This window comes from Sminthopsis crassicaudata, chromosome 2 (genome assembly GCF_048593235.1).
Source record: "Sminthopsis crassicaudata isolate SCR6 chromosome 2, ASM4859323v1, whole genome shotgun sequence".
NCBI classification, from domain to species: domain Eukaryota; kingdom Metazoa; phylum Chordata; class Mammalia; order Dasyuromorphia; family Dasyuridae; genus Sminthopsis; species Sminthopsis crassicaudata.
In genome coordinates, this window is record NC_133618.1 from 427175689 (window position 1) to 427195644 (window position 19956).

At 35.5% G+C, this 19956-nt stretch overlaps 1 long non-coding RNA gene across 1 annotated transcript in view; it reads right to left on the reverse strand.

Annotated features, from left to right (window-relative positions):
• Positions 1–19956, reverse strand: part of LOC141553560 (uncharacterized) — a 137665-nt gene that overhangs the window by 3762 nt on the left and 113947 nt on the right. The window contains exon 2 of the long non-coding RNA XR_012485524.1: positions 2776–2868. This is a non-coding gene — a long non-coding RNA (uncharacterized LOC141553560). The remainder of the gene's footprint in view (positions 1–2775; positions 2869–19956) is intronic.

The following is a 19956-nucleotide window of genomic DNA, read 5'->3' on the forward strand; positions in this document are numbered from 1 at the left end:
AGGGAAGAGGAGGGGTGAAATGATGAAAGGGAGTTGTAGACTTCATTGTACTCATTTGGAATTTGCTTTTTATCAACTTAGAATGGATATGTGGGCTGAGGGAGATAGTCTATTAATCCCTGACAAAAGAAAACTCATAAAGAAAATAAGCAATAAGTACCTACAAGGAACAAGCACCTATTTTGTGCTCAGATATATTCTAGTCGTCAATACAAGGCTTCTCAAGCATAGTGTAAGAAAAAATGTTTAATTCAATCTCAGGGGAAGTAGATTCAAATCCAAACTCTGCTACTTTAGTTGCCTGATCTTTGATGAATAATTTGGTTTCCTGAGACTTGGTTTACACATCTATAAAATGAGATTTAAAATCTATAATATAACAGTCCTTTTGAAAGGATCACATGAAATCATGTATGTAAAAAAGATTTATACACTAAAGTATTATAAAAATATCAATTACTATTATTATGCCCTCAAGGAGTTTACCATTTAGTTAGAGATGAGTGTTCACCTTATTTAATTGGTGAACAGGGCAGCGTTTAATAAAGAGCAGAATCATGTATGTGATTAAGTCATTTCAGTCATGTCTTTCTCTTTGTGATCCCATTTCAGGTTTTTTTGGCAAAAAAACTGGAGTGGTTTGCCACATCCTTCTCTAGATTATTTTACAGGTGAAGAAACTGAGGCAAATAGGGTTGAGGAATTTGCCCAGGTTCATACAGCTAGTATCTGTCTGAAGCCCGAATTGAGCAAAGAAAGATGCATCTTGACTCCAGGGCCAATTTTCTGTCCCATGTATTCTACTATGTAACAGTTACATGTGATACATGTAACTGTAGTATGTAGTACAGACCCTTAGACAATAAGGCTCCCTTGAACAGAGTGTTCATTGAGTAGCAGTGTGTTACAGGGGAGACCTGAGCCCAAAGCCACCTTCTCTCTCTCAGCCTAAGGCTCCTAACCCACACCATGATAGTTGATAATATGTATGTTGTCCATTTCAAAGAATTACTGTGTGAAAAATGCTATAGAAATGTGAGATGCTATTGTTATCAACAAAATTTGTACAAAAGGAAAAAAAAGGGAGATACATCACTGGAATTATCAGCTAAGAACATGGGAGGCTGGATTATAATACTGTCATCATAGCCTCTCATTTCATGACTCTTTAGTCTTGTATATAAAATAGGAATCAACTAATATCTGCTCTTCATCTTCTGTGGGTGATGTGAGATTGAAGGGGATCACTTAGGGGTAGGGGCAGCTTTAGTGGTCGATTGGAATGGTGCAGTTCTAGACAAGGCTGGCAAGCCCTGTGACCTATTCAAAGTCAATACATCCCATAAAGCTCTCTGGAGCCCGACCACATCCATAGTAGACTGTGAAGTCTTTGATTTCAGTTGCCAGGTTTGGAAACTGGTTTCCTGGCATATTTTAAGGTAACTCATCAAGCTTTCCAGGCCATTCTTCTATATCATTCAGAGAAAACTAGCTATCAGAGAAAAATGATGGCTCTTCTCTGTCTCCTCCAAGAAGTGATTATAGTGTAGGCTAATAATTACCCGTACTTCTAAAGAGCTCTAAGAGATTTTCCAAGGGGATTTTCACAACAATGGGATCAAGTTGATAGTCTAAATATCATTATCTCCATTTAACAGATGAGGAAACTGAGACCCTCCAAAGCTTTATGACTTCCCCATTATCACATAGGCATTTAGTATGAGTTTCAAATCTCTTCAAGGTCTGCTCATATTAATTCTAGCATGCTTTTCATTATACCAGGCTGCCCGTCTAGGGTTAATCCTGATAGCAGATCCCTTCTTTTTCCTGCTAGATTCAGATAGGACCATTGCAGCAAAGCCTTCCCAGAGCTTGGCTGGACTTTACCTTACCCCTAGTGTTAAATTTGCTTTATCAGCTTGGTTCTCAGTCCCATTCTCCCTCCATGGCAACTCCACGAAAGGGCTTACAGCCAAACCCCCTCCAGTTTGCCTTTGCAAACCCTCCATCGCCACAGCTATATTTGAACTGTCAGGGGCCTGCTTTTGTTTTATGTGTATCTGCCTCCCATGCTGTATTTAAGCTCCCAGTTGGAAGCTAGTCTCTCACAGTGGAACAAAAGCAAAATCTATCTCAGATGAGATCATCTCCTTGGGACAGAGCAAAACAGCTAATCTCCTTGCAGTTCAGCCAGGGCATAAACAAACGGAGTCATGCTACCACATGCAATAAAGGTGTCTTTAAACAATGTGACCTTCCATTCCTAGGTTTTCCGAATGAATGTTATGCTTGCTGTTAGAAGCCAAAGTTGTGTCTCTTAGAGGCTGGAAATATCATCAGAGGGACAAACATTCCAAGGGGCTTTTTAAAAGGACAATTCTGTAAGGCTAAAGTAGAAGTAATGTTAACCCCATTTGACAGAGATGAAAACTGAGGCCCTAAAAAGGAAAGTGGTTTGCCCTTGGTCATATATATTGATAGTAGTTGAATACACATGTAAACCTAGGTTCTTCTGGGTGGCACATTGAGAATTTTCTCAACCCTGAGATCTCTATCAAAGTGGTTCTGAGACATAGGGACTTGGTACCTCCCCCCCCCCCCATAAGAACTGCAGCAATAGAGTGGATCTAGGGTGAGAAAAGTTGCTTCCCCTATCTGAGCTTTAGTTTCCTTATTTGTAAAGTGGGGAAGGTTGAACATTAACAAAATCCTTTTAACTTCTAAATCTTATGATTCTGTGATCTGAGGAGCCAAGCCATCAGCTGATTTACTCACCAGATCTTGAGGGCATTATTGTATTTGAAGGCAAAAAGGAAGCAAAAGGTCTTTCCTGTTGTTTGGTTATCCTGGGTCAGCTGATATTAAAAGCTGAAAAAGAGAGATACAGAAAATGAGACAGAGAGAGAAAGGTGGTGGGAAGGGAAAGAGAGAGAGAGAGAGAGAGAGAGAGAGAGAGAGAGAGAGAGAGAGAGAGAGAGAGAGAGAGAGAGAGAAATTGCTCAGAATACTTTAGTTGATAAATTAGCTGATCTGGACTTGAATTTGGTTCTTTCTGATTCCAAGTGTAAGATTCTCTGTATTGTACCCTTTAGCTATCTCCAAATGGATAACCTGCTAAGTGTAATTCTGCAACATTCAAGTAAATGTACATTCTCATGGAATTTCAAAGTCGAAAGGCTCTCAGAGTATATTGAGTTCAGCCTCTTGTGCAAGAATCCTTTCTATGACATTCTTAATCAATATTTTTTAAACTCTAAATCTTTCCTTTTTAAATCTTACCTCATTTGATCCTAACAGCAATCTTGTGAGGTAGGTACTATTATTATCCCATTTTACAGTTGAGGAAACTGAGGCAAACAGAAGTTAAGGGTTTTGTCCAGGATCACACAGTTAGTCTTTTTGACTCTAGACCCATTGTGTCCACTGTAATTGGCTACTGAAGCCTGCAGAGAATCTACAAAGAGTTTCTTTGCTTGAAGAGGCTTTAGAAGAATCAACAAACATTTATTAAAAGACTACATGGTAGGCAGAGCAACAAAATAAAATAAAAGAATGAAAAAGTAGAAGAAAATATGATATATGTCATTGGAAAAACAACTGGCATGGAAAATAGATTAAGGAAAGACAATTTAAGAATAATTAAACTACCTAAAGCCATAAAAAAGAGCCTACACATCATATTTCAAGAAATTATTAAGAATAACTATCCTGATATCCCAGAATCAGAAGGTAAAATAGAAATTGAAAAAATCCATTAATCATCTTTTAAAAGATAGTCCAAAAAAAGTTTGAAAACTTCCAGAAATTCTAGAGCTTTCAGGTCAAGGAAAAAATGCTGCAAGCACAAAAAAAAATCAATTATTGTGGAAACACAGTCAGAATAATACAAGATTTAGCAGCATCCACATTAAAACATCAATGGATTTGGAATATAATGTTCTGAAGGTCAAAGAAGCTAGGATTAATACCGAGTATCATCTATCAGAAAAACTGAGTATAATCTTTCAGGGAGAAAAATAGGCATTTAATGAAATAAAGGACTTTAAGCTATTCCTCATAAAAAGACCACGGCTGAACAGAAAATCTGATCTTCAAATATAAGACTTAAGAGAAGCATAAAAAGCTAAACAGGAAAGAGAGGTTAACTGACCTAGAGTAGGAAATAGCAAAACTATACCACTGGAGGACCTCAACTTTCTCCTCTCAGAACTATATAAATCTAAACACAATATAAAAAAGAAAGAAATTTAGGAAATGAATAAAATTTTAGAGAGTTTAGATGAATAGGAATAGGAAAAATCTATACCTTTTTCTCAGTGATCCATGACAGCTACAGAAACATTTATTATATATTAGGTCATAAAAATCTCACAACGAAAAGCAGATAGACAGAAATATTACATTTTTAGATTGTTGTGCAATAAAAATTACATTCAATAAAGGGTCATGGAAAAATAGATTAAAGTTAATTGGAAATTAAATAATCTAAATCTAAAGAATCTATGGGTCAAAGAACAAATACTATAAACAATAATAAAGAGAATGACAACAATAAGATAACATAACAAAATTTAGAATTCAGCCAAAAGAGGAAAATGTGTATCTCTAAACTTACATCAATAAAAATAGAGAAAGAGTAGATCAAGGAATTGGGTATGTAGAAGAAAAAAAAAAAAAAAACCTAGAAAAAGAACAAACTTAAAATCCCCAATTAACTACCAACTTGTAAATCCTAAAATAATCAAATGAAAGGTTAATAAAATTTAAAATAAGAAGACCAATGAGTTAATAAGTAAAACTTGAGGGGATAATTTTATTGAAAAAAATTAAATTAATAGACTACTACCTAGTTTTGACTTAAAAAAAAAATAAGAAAATCAAATTACCAGTATCAAAAATGGAAAGAGTGAATTCACCTCCAATGAAGAGAAAATTAAAATAATTATTAGGAACTAATTTTTAAAATTATATGCCAAAAAATCTGACAATTTAAATGAATATTTACAAAAATACAAAATGCCTGAATTAACAGAAAAGGAAATAGAATACTTAAATAACCCTATTTTAGCAAAAAGAAATCAAACAAGCTATCAGTGACCTCCCTAAAAAATCTCCAGTACCAGATAGATTTACAAATGAAATATACCAACTTTTAAAGGATAATTAATTTCAATACTATTTGGAAAAATAGGCAAAGAGGAGTTCTACTAAATCTCTTTTATGATTATAAATATAGTTCTAATACCTAAACGAAGGAGAGTGAAAATAAAGAAAATTATAGACCAATTTCCCTAATGAATATTTTCTGTGTCCTGCTTTCTAGAGCTCCCCTTGCCAGGGTGGTTAAAATATATATTGTCTTACTGGAGGATTGATGAGGCAAGACTCCTGAGGATGGTGGAAATATGGAGTTATTTATTCTAAGGTCTTCCATCTATATATGCCCTAATACCTTTATATAACCAAACCAACATTGGGCATGCACTAAGTATATATTGTGGATGTGGGACCACATGAACAACTTGCTATTGTATGTAGATTGTCATCTGGTATCACTCTGCTTCAATTACAATATACGTTGTCACCACCCCCTGACTTCTCAGGAAGGCCGAGAGCCCTTAGGTGAGATGGAGAGACAACCAGACATTGTTAGAAGTTTCCTTCTAGGCTACAGGGTCTTATACCTCACCCAGTGTTCTCCAACTGTCTGTGACTCTCTAGAGATATTAATGCAAACATTTTAATTAAAATACTAGTAAGGTGATTATAGCAATATATCCTAGTGATCTTATGACCAGGTAGAATTTATGTCAGGAATGCAGAGCTGGTTCAATATTAGGAAAATTATCAGAATAATTGACCATATCAATACAAGAATAAAACAGAAATCATATAATTATCTCAATAAATGTAGAAAAAGCTTTTGACAAATATAACTTTTATTTTTATTACAAACATCAGGAAGCATAAGAAAAAAAGGAGTTTTCCTTAATATGATAAGTAGTATCTATCTAAAATCATCAATTAAACATTATCTGTAATGAGGATAAGCTAGAATCCTTTCCAATAAGATCAGGGATAAAGCAAAGGTGCCCATTTTTACCTCTATTATTCAATGTTGTACCAAAAAGGTTAGCTATAGCAATAAGAGAAAAAAGGAGAAATTGAAGGAATTAAATTCAAAGGAATAGAAGAGAAGGAATTAGAATATAAATTGACGGAATTAGAAATAAAACTCTCTAGTTTGCCAATGATATGATGAAAACCCTGGGGAATCAACTAAAAGTTGATTGAAATAATTAACAATTTTAAAGAAGTTTTAGGATATAAAATAAACCCACATAGATCATCAGTATTATTATATATTTCTTTTTTTTGGTAATTCTTTCTTTTTTAATTATAGCTTTTTATTTATCAGATATTTGCATGGGTAATTTTACAGCATTGACAATTGCCAAACCTTTTGTTCTAATTTTTCCCCTCCTTCCCCCCACTCCCTCCCCCAGATGGCAGATTGACCAATACATGTTAAATATATTACTATATATTTCTAAAAAAAAGTCCAGCAGGAAGAAATACAGAAATTCCATTTCAAATAACAGATAATATAAAATACCCCAGAGTCTATCTGCTAAGAGACATCTAGGAACTATATGAGCACAATTACAAAACACCTTTCACACAAATAAAGTCAGGTCTAACAACTGGAAAACTATCAATTACTCATGAATAGGCTAAGTCAATATAATAAAAAATGAGAATTCTACCCTAACTAGTTTGCTTATTCAGTGTCATACTAACTGAAGTACCAAAAAAAAAAACTTCTAGACCTAGAAAAATAATTTGAAATTTTGTTTGGATGAATAAAAAGAAATTGTGAAGGAAGATAGCCTAGTTGTGCCAGTTCTCAAATTATAGTAAAGCAGTAATCATCAACAACAGTCTGAAATGGTTAAGAAATATAGTGGTGGATCAGTGAAATAGTTAGGCCATAATACACAGTAGTAAATGACTATAGTAATCTGGTGTCTGATAAATTCAAAGTTCCAAGTTTTGGGGACAAAAATTCATTATTTGATAAAAACCTTCTGGAAAAACTGGAAAGCAGTTTTGCAGAAATCAAGTGTAAATAAACATCTTATACCATATACTAAAATAAGGACAAAATGGATGCATGATTTAGATGTAAAGGATGATTTGCAATCAGCAACAATAAGTACAATTGGGGACCATGAGAATAGTTTGCCTCTTATATCTATGTATAAAGGAATTTATGTCCAAACAAGAACTGAATAATATTAGAGGATGATGTGTATTATATATGTGTGTGTGTGCACCTATACATATATATATGTACATATACATATATATATATATACATATATATAATTTTAAGAATGTATTATTTGCTAGGCACTGTGTTAAGTGATAAGAAGACAACAATAGGAAAAAAATAGCACTTATTCTTAAGAAACATAATCTAATGGAGGAGACAACATGAAAACAAATATGTACAAAGAAAGCTACATATAAAATAAATAGGAAATAATTAACAGAGAGAAGGCATTCGATTTAAGAGGGATTGAGAAAGACTTCTTGTAGGAGGTGGAATTTTAGTTGAGACTTAAAGAAAGTATAACATAAAGAAAGCACTGCTACCTGCTATTTGCATGGCAAGTCTTTTACTCTATCTGGACATAAGTTCTCTGATCAACAAAATGGAAGGGTTCATGGGATCATACATTTAAAATTAGTAGTGACCATATAGATCATATAATGCAACTTTCAAATTTTAGCTTGGATTATATGATGTTCTTTTATATAAAGTTCTTTTAAGATAGGATCTTATGACATACACCAATGATTTCTCTTTGGATCTCAGTTTTCTGCAATCTATGTGATTATGAAAGGTCTTCAATAACTCTAAAATTTTATGATTTGCTCAGTGTCACAGGGATAAAAAAAAATACCACTTCCAGGACTAACTGCCATCCAGGTTTCCTCATTTCCAGTTCAGCACTGACATTAGGAAGCACAAAGATAGATATGATCTTTTCAAATGTGCCCCAGGTGCTGGGCTCTAACTCTGGCTCTGGCTCCATATGAAGAATAATACATTGGAACATTGGTTCCTGTGTTAGAGGCTATGGGTTCAAATGCCACCAACACCCCCCTCTTTGAAACTTATTCACTAAATGTCATTGAATAACACCAATGGGCATCAGTATTGGACTATTTTGTCTCTTAAGTTCTCTTCTAACTTTTGACCTGTGCTCCTAAAACAATATGGTGTCCCTTGCTCTTAAGATTTGTATTTCTTTGGGAACTTAGATGTCATCTAATCCAACCCCTTCATTTAAAAGCTGTGGGTAGGAGTGTGTTGCCCAAGGATACATGGGTATCCAAGATACACAGGAAAAGAGCAGAATCAGAACTTGAATCCAGATCTTGTAACTACAAGTCCAGTGTATTTTTACTACACTATGTTGCTGAATATCACAACCTTAGCCAGCTGGAAAAATCAAAAGAGAAGCAAAAACTACCATCAGCAAATAAATCACATGGTCCCAATGACCAGAGACAGCAATGAATGACAGCCCTCTGCTTTGAAAGGCAAAAAGAAAGGCTCATGTTTCTCTAAGAGTCAGATGCTATTGAGTGGGACATTGTTTAGCTGTTTACAGGAACCTGAAACCTCGTCCCTGCCCTCTGCTTCCTTTCCTCTGCCCTCTCTTCAGTCTCCTGGGGTTAACCAATCAGAAACAGCAGTAGGAGGGAAGGAGGTACCTTCTGCCTTAGACCTCAGTAATTTAATCAGGGGAAACAATTTCAAGAACAATAGTTACTGGAGTGACAGCGGAAAGAATGGCAAACAGATGATCAGCCATCTCATCTCAACATAGAGTTGCTCTTAGGAAGCCCAGTGAGATACAGGGAAAAAAATACTGACTCCGGAGACAGACGTGGTGGATTCTTACTAACGGTATCACATTAAACAAGTCCCTTTCTTTCTTTGAAAATTGGTGTCCTCATCTTTTTAAATTAAAGGGTCTTGAAGGCAATGTGATGCTGTGGAGAAGACAATAGATTTGGAGTCAAAAACTCAATGTAAATTTAAACTTTTCTGGGCCTTGGTTTCTGCAGCTGTAAAAAGAGGTGATTAGATACCATGATCTCTAAAGTCTCTTAAAATTCAAAATCTATTATCCTTTGAGTCTATGATTAGATGACATCTAAATTTCCTTCCAAATCTGGATTCTAGTAGTAGAATCCTGATCATATCATTTAACCCACTTTGCCTCATACAGAACAGAAATAATAACAACAATAATATGTATAATAATAACACTAACACTTTCATATCAACCTGTTATATAAAAATGAATTGTTAATAATTTTGTAAAACTTCTCTGTGTTTCAACTTTCTCATATAGAAAATGGAGATAACATCTCTCTTAGGAAGATAAAAAGAGATGACAATTTTAAAATGCTTAAGAATGTAAGCTTTTTGAGGTCAGAGATTGTCTCATTTTGTCTATGGATCCCCGATATTTGATAGAGTGCCTGGTACATATTGAGTGCATAATCAAGTTTGTTGATAGATACTATACATATCTCAGTTATAATAGTAATTATGATCAGGAATGATTAGATCTATGCTGTTTTCTGTTCTCATTTATTTCTGTTGATGAGGAATAACTTTTCTCAGTCTCTTCCATTCATTTGTAAGTTATTCAGCATTCTTGAAGCCTCAGTTTTCTCTTCTGTAACATTAGGGGATTGATTAACTAGATTGTCTCCAACATCCCTTCATGCTCTAATAATTTTTGCATTTAGGAAATGGTCTTGTAATATTCTTGCTGAAAGGCACTTAAAAAAAAACATCTGATACTATTTTTGATGGAGGTGGAATCTTAGAGGGCAATGTTGATAGATTCCATTCACATAAAGAGGTTCTCATAGCCTGGGTGCTTTATCTACCTTGTTTTGACCCCTTGAATCAGCAAAGCCTAGCCTGAAACTTCCTAGACAGGCTCTCAGCAGAGATTCTCAGTATTTCCTTCTTTTTTTGATAACATTTCTAATCAGACTCAATCAGAAGAGCAGTAAAAAAGTGGGAAAAGGAAGTACCATAGGCAACAAAATTACCAAAAATTGAATATTTTGAAAATCAAAAAGAGAAAGAAGGCACAGCTGAAGTTTCACCCAAAGGAAAAGTACACAGATAACCCTTCCACTTTTTCTCATGCTTTTGGATTCAGAAAGGCCTCCCTACAAAGCACCCATGAAACATAAAGTATAAGGATTAACATTTCTATTTTTGGAGGAGGAAATCAATCAATGAACAAGTATTTTTATGTACTTGCCACGTTCTAGGCCCTGTGCTTAGTACTGAGAATACACATATAATAAAGAAAATAAGTGTGAAAGATATTTAGGTTCTAATGGATTAGACAATAAGCACACATATACAATAAATGTGCAATGTACTTTTGAGCATATCTGGTTTGCTTAATATATAGCCCACCGTGTTTGAACCACATAGATGGGGTGGCTTCCTTTGAGTGGCTGTCTGCATCTTTAAAACTGGTAAGATTTGAGTTGGTCCCTCTTTTTGACTCATTGTTTCAGCTGTGCTTCTAAGTGCCATACTCATTGTGTACATGAATTGTAATGAATGCATAAAGATTTCCTTCTTCTGCTCTCCTTCCTTTATCCAGGCTTTAAGAAATGGACCCGAGAATATTTGTTTTTGTTTTTTGTTCTTTGTCCTCAGTTTCAGATGCCTCAGGTGAACCCAATAGTACCAGGATTTTGAGCCATGGTGACCTTGAAGCCATGATTGCAAGTGAGATAGAGAACTAGTCAGCCCTCTTGGCATGGAAGCCTTGAAAATCTAGGATGTCTGGGCTTTTTGAGCCTGAAACTAAGGAAACTAAGCTAAATTATGAATCTAATCTGCTACCCCTCCCAAGAGAATGAGGGAGCCAGGGGATTTTGCCTCTCACATGTTGGCAGGACTGGGTTTGTATATTTGTGATTATATTTTGAAGTAAATCTCCCACCTTTGTAAAACACTGTATTACAAAAACAAAGTAAATTTCTTAAGACGTGTGTGTGTGGAAGTAAGAGCAGGCTAGGAATATTAGGAAAGATCTAGGAGAACATTAGGAGAACTCTTAAGAGACAGAAGTGAGGAGAGAACACATTCTAGGCATAAGAGACAAATCATTCAAAGTCATGGAGTCAAAAAATAGAATGTTGTATAGAAAAATATCCACCACTTTCTGTTGCCCCTTCATAACCTTCTTTATTTGGCTCTTTAGCTTCGTGCCTTCTATCTACTTCTGGTCTCAGAACATTCCCTAAGGAACTATTCTTCACCAGGTATCTTCCTTCTGCTCCAAAGCAATGATTTTCATCTTACTGGCACAAGGCAACTTCTACATTCTGCTGTTAGCCTGACCTCCTAACTTGGATGTGAAGACTCTCTAGTAAAAAGAAGACCGACCTTCTCTTTGACTTTATGCCTTGTATCTCCTGCTATATCTGTCTTTTGAAGAGAGACATCTTAAACTCAATATGTCCAAAATGAAGCCATTATCTTTTCTCCTAAGCATCTCTAACTCCTACCTTCCCTATTACAGTAGAAGACAATAACATCCTCTTAGTCCCTTAGGCTCACAATGTAGGAATCATCCTCAATTCCTCAAAAACTTCTCACTCCCCCCACCTACCCATCCAATCCAATCTGTTGCCAAGACCTGGCGGTTTCACCCTTGTGACATCTTTTGAATGAATTCTTCTTTCCTCTGACAATATCACAACTCTTATGCAGGCCTTCATCAACTCGTCCTTAGATTATTGTAATGGCATATTAGTGATTTTGTCTACTTCAAATCTCTTCTTCCTCCAATCTATCTTCACCTAGCCACTAAAATAATCTTCCTAAAGTGCAATTCCCATCCTTTCACTTCTCTATTCCATAAACTCCATTGGTTCCCTATTGTCTCAAGAATCAAAAACAAAATTCTCAAATCCCTAACTACCTTTCCATTGTTATTACACATTATTCCCCAATGCATACTCTTTGATCTAGTGACAGTGACCTCCTTGCTGTCTGACAAAACATTCTATGTTTTAGCACCTACATTTCTCTGGCTGTCTCTCATGTCTAGAATTTTCTTTCTTCTCTGCTCTACCTACTGACTTCTTTGGTTTCCTTAATTTTCAACTAAATTACATTTTTCAGAAGTTCTTTCCCAAACCCTCTTAATTGTGGTACTTTCCCTCTGTTAATTGTTTTCTATTTATCCTTTTAAAATATTGTTTTGCATATTGTCTTCATCATTATATTGTAAGCTTTTAGAAGGAAGAAGGAATTCCATCTCCAATTCTTAGCATGGTGCCTGACACATATAAAGTGCTTAATAAATATTGATTGATTGATTGATTGATTGACAAATAACAAGAAGGACAGCAGGAAGCCACAAAGGGTACTTCAGTAAAGAAAGTGAGGTGGTCAAATGTTTTAGAAATATAAATTTGGCAGCTATACATCTATATGTGGATAGATTAGAGGAGAGAGGAACTGGAAGGAAGGAAACTAATTAAGATGTTATTATAACATTCTATGTAACATAACAAAGTAGCATGGTACCTCTGTGAGTAGAGAAGTGGACAGATATATGATGTGAAAATAGAATTGAAAAGACTCGGAAACTTGTTAGCTATGTCTGATGAGAAAGATGACTCCCAAGGTTGTGAATATGGATAACTGAAAGGCTGGTAATGTCCTAGACAATAAAAGGGTAGTCAGGAAGAGGCAGAAGCTGGAAGGGTTGGAAAGTAGCATGTGAAGATAATGAATTCTATTCTGTATATATTGAATTTGAAGTGCCTATGGACATTCAAGTGGAGCTGTCCAGCATCAAATGTTAAGGGAGAGAGATGAGGGCTGGATATATAGATTTAGATTACAACTGCTTAGAAGAGATAGACACACACACACACACACACAGAGAGAGAGAGAGAGAGAGAGAGAGAGAGAGAGAGAGAGAGAGAGAGAGAGAGAGAGAGACAAAGAAATAGAGACAAACACGGAAAGACAGGATTAGAGGCAAAGTCAGAGAAAAAGACAGAGAGACAGAAAGTGCAAGAGACAGAGACAGAGGCAGAGAGACAGAGAAATAAAGAGAGTGAGAGAGAGACAGGGTTAGAGGCAAAGTCAGAGGAAAAAGACAGAGAGACAGAAAGTGCAAGAGACAGAGACAGAGGCAGAGAGACAGAGAAATAGAGATAGTGAGAGACAGAGACAGAGATAAAGACAAAAAGAAAAAAAGAGTATATATTTTGAGAGCGAAGAGGATCCTGAGCAGAACCTGGGCAGGTTCATACATAGGCAGTGGTATATGAATGAAGATACAGCAAAAAAACCTAAAGATTTTTTTTCTCTCACAGTAACCTACCATGATATTTCCTTTTTCACAGAAGGCAATTGAGGCATAGAAAGGTTATTAGCCTAAGGTCATAACTAGTCATTGTTGGAGATGGTATTCAAACTTAAGTTTTTTAAAGTTTATTTTTAGGGTGGTAAGGAGATGTGGCTCTTTCATAGAATTATAGAATCATAGAATCCCAGAGCTTGAAATAACCTTCTAGGTCATATAGCTGAATCTAAATTTCAGCAGGAATCCCCTCCACAACAACTCCCCAAAATACTTATTCAGCTTCCACCTGTTGAACTTCCAAGTGGGACACACAACTTCATAAAGTAGTCCATCCTACTTTTGGACAACTTTAATGATATTTTTCCTTGAGTACAATATTTAAGCCACTTCTCTCTGGGCCTAAGTTTCTTCTTCTACAAAATGACTGAATAATACAAAGATGAAAATTACCCACTCCCTGCCTCAGGGAGCTCACAGTTTTCTGCTGGATATATTACAAGACACAAAAATAAATTTAAATAGAGCTTTATGGTTTACAAATTACTTTTCTCACAACTTCTCTTTGAAGTTGGTAGTATGAATGTATTTTTTCTATTTTACAATAGAAGAAATTGAGAGATTAAGTGACTTGCTCTCATAGTGTACTATGTCCTGTGTAGGGAGAAAGTGTCCAAGCCAGATTTGAAGCTATGTATCCTGGACACAAAGTACATTATTCATCCTATACAAGGAAGATTGCAGTAAAGACAAAGGAGAGACTGAGACAAAATTTTCTGAGTCATAGGAGGAAGAATCTACTTTCAGCAGAATGCTTTTTTTATATAGCTTTTTATTTACAAGATATATGCATGGATAATTTTTCAGCATTGACAATTGCAAAATCTTTTATTCCAGTTTTTCCTCTTCTTTGCCCCACCCCTTCCCCCAGATGGCAGGTCAACAAATACATATTAAATATGTTAAAGCATAAGTTAAATGTAATATATGTATACATATCCAAGCAGTTATTTTGCTGTACAAAAAGAGAATCAGACTTTGAAATAGTATACAATTAGCCTGTGAAGGAAATAAAAAATGCAGGCTGACAAAAATAGAGGGATTGGGAATTCTATATAGTTGTTCATAGTTCTTTCACTGGGTATAGCTAGTTGAATTCATTACTGCTCTATTTGGTTCATCTCATTGTTGAAGATGGCCATGTCCATCAAAATTGATCATCATATAGTATTGTTGTTGAAGTATATAATGATCTCCTGGTCCTGCTCATTTCGCTCAGCATTAGTTCATGTAATTCTCTCCAGGCCTTTCTGAAATCATCCACAGCAGAATGCTTTAAGGAAGACTTGGTGGAAGAGATGGTAACTGAGTTGGGACTTAAAGGAAAAATGAATTTTGCCTATAGGTGATGAGGATAGGTGCCATTCCAAGCATGGGGGAAGTGTATGAGAATGGGGCTGTTTGGCACAATGAGAGAAAGACTTAACTTGGAATCAAGAGAGATCAGGGTTCAAATCCTATCCATAACACATTTAGTAAATATGTGTTGACTCTGATATAGTGCTGGCAAAGATGATAGAACTTAGAATGAGGAAGTTCTGGGTCCAAATCCTATCTCTAACACTCATAGCTGTGTGATCCTGTGCAAGCTAGTAACTTATCTGCATTTATTTCCTCTTTTATAAGTTGGCAAAAATTATCCCTCTAGTTCTTCATAGGGTTGTTATTGGAACAAAATAAGTTCATGCATGTAAAGAGTTTTGTAAGCTTTAAAGCAGAGTATGGAATTGTAAACTATTATTAATTCCCAGAGTCTCACAGATCCCAGATTGCTATATAGGAACAGTAAGCAAACAGTTGATTAGACTATAAAGTGTTTGAACAGGGAATAATATGAAGAGTTGGAAAATAATTGAGGCAAAGTTATAGAGGATTGTAAATGTCAGGTTAAGGATTTAACCTTTATTCTATAAGAAATTAAAATCTAGACAAAGTTTGGAGTGGGATACTAGTGACATTTGCAGAACTAGGAAAATTAATTTGGTAACTGTATGATGGATAGATTAGAGAGAAGAAAGAAGACTAGAAGCAGGGAAACCATGAAAGAAGAGTATTACATGAGTCTGAATTGAAAGAGCAGCCATGTGAGTGAAAATGAGGTTAGGAGTATGAGAGTTATTACAAAGGTAAAATTAAGAGAATTTGGTAACTTATTAAAAATTCAGTAGGAGCAAGGAAGAAGGAAATGGTAAAGGTAACTGAGGGTACTGTAATAATAGTGATATAGTCAATAGAAATAGAAAAGCTGGTAAGAGAGGCAGGTTATAGGGTGGATGAAGGCAATGACCATTTTAGTGTGAGACATTTCATCTCTAAAATGCTAAAGAGACATCCATGTGGTTATTTCCAACAGGCAATTAGATCTGGCTAACTGGAGTTCTAAAGAGAGACTGGAGTGACTAATAGAAATTTGGGAGTCATAAAGCACTCACTGTACCACGCTGGATGAGGCTGATAAAAAATTCCAGACAGAGTCAGACAGAGCAAAAAGGTGATTATTGAATCCATGGGAGTAGATGACATCATCAAGAAAAAACACATACAGACCAAAGAGACTAGGACCAAGGACAGAGCTTTTCTCCCCACCTCCTTTAATTAAAAAAAATCCCATTAGAATAAGAAAATTTTTTCTCAGCATGAAATAAATGTTCAAAATATATACTTGACTAGTGATGAGAGGTAAATGAATCAAGCACAGACAGGTTCGATCTTCTTTACTATCCACTTAGCTTTCAGAATTAAAAGCAGACCTTTTTGGGATCTTGTCAAAGTAAAACATATATACACACATACACACAAACATATATACATGCAAACAGATACATAGATTCCACAAGTATATGTAGATATATGTATAAGTATGTTTTATTACACATGTGTGTTTCATATGTATTGCATTTGTATGTGTTTTGTATATATAGTTTATATAATATCTATGATTATGTATATATTTATATAGTATATATACTACATATAATAGGTATTATATTCATTGTATTTATGTAAAGTCAATCTGTACACATGTGCACACATGTGAGACACATACACTTTGGATGACATGCAAGGCAGTTCAGTTTTTCTATCCTATGCCCTTCCCCCAACAGCAAGGGTCAAAAGTGAGCAACATGACCGCAAGTCAGATGCAAAAAGCTTCAGGCGAAAAAAGCTGCCATTTGGTTGGGTGAACATCTGGGGGTTGCCATCACTGCCTTACACATTTTCAGATAAGAATGTCTAGAAAGCCAAAGTTTGACCTCTGAGGATGGCTGAGCTGACTTTGTTCAGACAGTGAGTGCCATCACAGTGTAATCTGATCTCTAGAGGACACGGCTTCTTCCAGAATTGCTATGCCAGCAAGATGAACCTCTAGCAGGCAAGTCCTAGGGTAAGGAAGAATGACAGCTTAAGACTATGTCTATGTGTATGTGTGTGTCTCTATCTTTGTCTCTGGTTTTCTCTTTCTTTCTCCTTTTCTCTTTCTTCTCTTTTTTGGGTCTTTCTGCATTTCTTTTTCTCTATATCTTTCTGTCCTTATTTTCCTTTCCCTTTCCTCTTGTTTCCTTTTTTCATCTTTCTCCAACTCCCTTTAATTCTCAAATGTACTATGCTTCCTGACTATTTTCAGGGATTCCACCAATCCATAGCAGGTGGAGAAATGACCTTACTACATCATTTGGTGGGGAAGTAGGACCTTTCAAATGATCACAATCTTTTAAGTTAAGGAATTTAGGAATTTCCTAATCCAGCTCTCTTTTTTGTTTGTTTTATTTTGTAGTTGTGGAAAAAAATGAGGACACACAGGAATCGAATTACTTGGGTGACATAAAGCAGAGCTGACAAACAAAAACTTTCCACCTCTAAATGCAATGCATTTGACCCTACATAAAATACAATACTTGATGCGCAGTAGGTGATGAATAAATTCTTGATAAGGATTGCTTGATTGAGAATCATTGACAAAATCATAGTTTATTTACCTTTCTCATCTTTATTTTATCTATTCTAGCTAATTTATTACAAACTGGTTATCAACATTAAACATCCTCTGGACTTAATTAGGGCCCTGGGAATGCACAGGGTCATGAATATATTTGAATTCTGCATATATGTTGTTTACTAACTAAGCCAATGAGAGGCTAACTTAAACAACATCTCATCACCTGCTAAATTATTCCTGGGTACCAAAGGGCTGCCATGTTCTTTCTATTGTTAACATCTTGGTTTTTATACATTTTTTCCCATTGTCATTACTGGATCAGAAATGCCTATTATATATCACTATATAATGGGAAAAGCACTGAATTTATAATTGCAATACATGATTTTTGGATCCTGGCTCTGTCATTATTTATTTATGGAAAACAACCTCTCTGGACTCAGTTTCTTCAATTACAAAAGAGAGAGTTTTACATATAATACTTAGTTTGTTAGTATCTCAGCTGTAGTGAAGATAGAGGAAAAGAGTCCAATAAGAAGAGGAAGGGTAACTGAATCTTTTTTCCAATGCTGTTCTTTAATAACTGTGATCCTTCATTAAAGTTCCCCCTCAGAATGATTGTGGAGGTCACTGCTTTGAAAGCTATATTAAAAGAGGAAGTTCTCACAATTCCTCCAGGCCCTACAAGGACCTAGTATTTACATACTCAAAGAATCACACAGAATCTTAAGAGTTAGAAGCTACATCTAAGGCAATCTAGACCATTTGGAAGTACAATTCACCACACATTTATTGAGCACTTCTGGTGCACAGGTACTCAACAAGGAATACCATGTATTCTTTTTTATATAATTTCCATTTTCAATATATTACATTTGATTACCCAGAAGTTTACTTGAAATATGCTCAAATAAATGCAGACAAGGTAATTTAAAGGGGGAGAAAGTACTAATGACAAGTATATGAAGAAAGGCTTCATGTAAGGTGATACCTGAGTCAAGCTTTGAAAAAAGACAGAATTCTTAGAGGCAGAGATGAGGAAATTCCCAGGCATCGGGGACAGGTGGGACAGCAGGGGGAAATGAATATTGGATTGTGTGAGTGTATTAAGACAGGAGATGAAATGTCAATTCTGAATAGAAATTTGATTTTCCTGTTTGGCAGGAATAGTAAACCTGGAAAAGTACATGGGAGTTATATTGTGGAAGGCCTTAAAAGTCAGATTAACAATTTCGCATTTTATCCTAGAAGTAATAGAAATCTATTGAAGATTTTTGGGCAGGGGAGTGAGAAAGATCATTTTGGCAATTTTATGAAGGAAAGATTGGAAAAGAAAGAAAAGGAAGGCAGGATCCCAATTAGGAGACTTTAACATACTAAATTAGGTAAAAAGGAATAAGAGGTCTAGTCAATGATAATGATTATATAAGTAGACCAGGAGCATATGTGAGATAGGTAGAAGTAGAATATGTATGATTTGTAATATGTAAGAATATAAAATAATTATGTTTTAGCAGTGAGAGAGAGGGAAGAGGCAAGGATGATATCACATTTCTAACCTAAGTTTCTAAGCCTGAGTGACTAGGGATATGGTGCTCTTGATGTAAATAGAGGAGTTCAGAGGAAGAACAGGTTGGGGGCTATGTAAAATAATAGAATTCCATTTTCCACATATTGAGATTAAGATGCCTGTGGGACATCCATGAAGAGATGTCCAGTAGGCTGTTCATTATTGGTGACTGCAATTGTGGAGAAAGATTAGGGCTGGATGAATAAACAGAAGACATCTGTATCAGTTTAATATAATTGAGCCTATGATTACAGATGAGATCACCATAGAAGGAAGTATATATAGAGAGAAGAGGAAAGGACACAGTTTAGAGCCCTGGCTCTATCAATGCTTAGGGAAAAAGAGTTGGATGATAACCAGGGAAAGATGATTGCGACTAGTCAAGTAAAAAGGAGAACTAAGAGAGAGCAATCCAAGGGGGAAGAAATAAGAGCATCCAAGGGGAAGGGGTTGGTCAGCAAGTATCAAAATGTTCAGAGAAGGTAGTAGACTTGAATATATTTGTAGGCAGCAAGAAAAGAATCAATACATAGAGGGAAATGGAAAATCAGGCAAAGGGGAAAAACTAATGATTTATGGGGCAAGCTTCTGAAGATGATGGGAGACCATATTAGGATATAGATAAAAGGGTTAGCCTTGACAAGGAGAAGGACTACATATTCATCACAGATAAGAATATAAAAAGAGAAGATAGGAAAAACCGAGTTCTTAGTTATGGAGGAGAGATGAGGGAACTTAAGACTGATGACCTCTTTTCTCATTGAAGTGGAAGATATTTGTTAAGAGAGAAGGTGATGGGACCTTAAAGAAAGAAGATAAGGTTTGGAACATTCCCCAGCTACTGGGGAATGAGGTAGAAAATCTATGAAGTAAAAATAAAAGTTTTACTGTATAGCAATGAAAGCTTAATTAAGATCAAGCAGAATTTGTAGCAGGCCCAA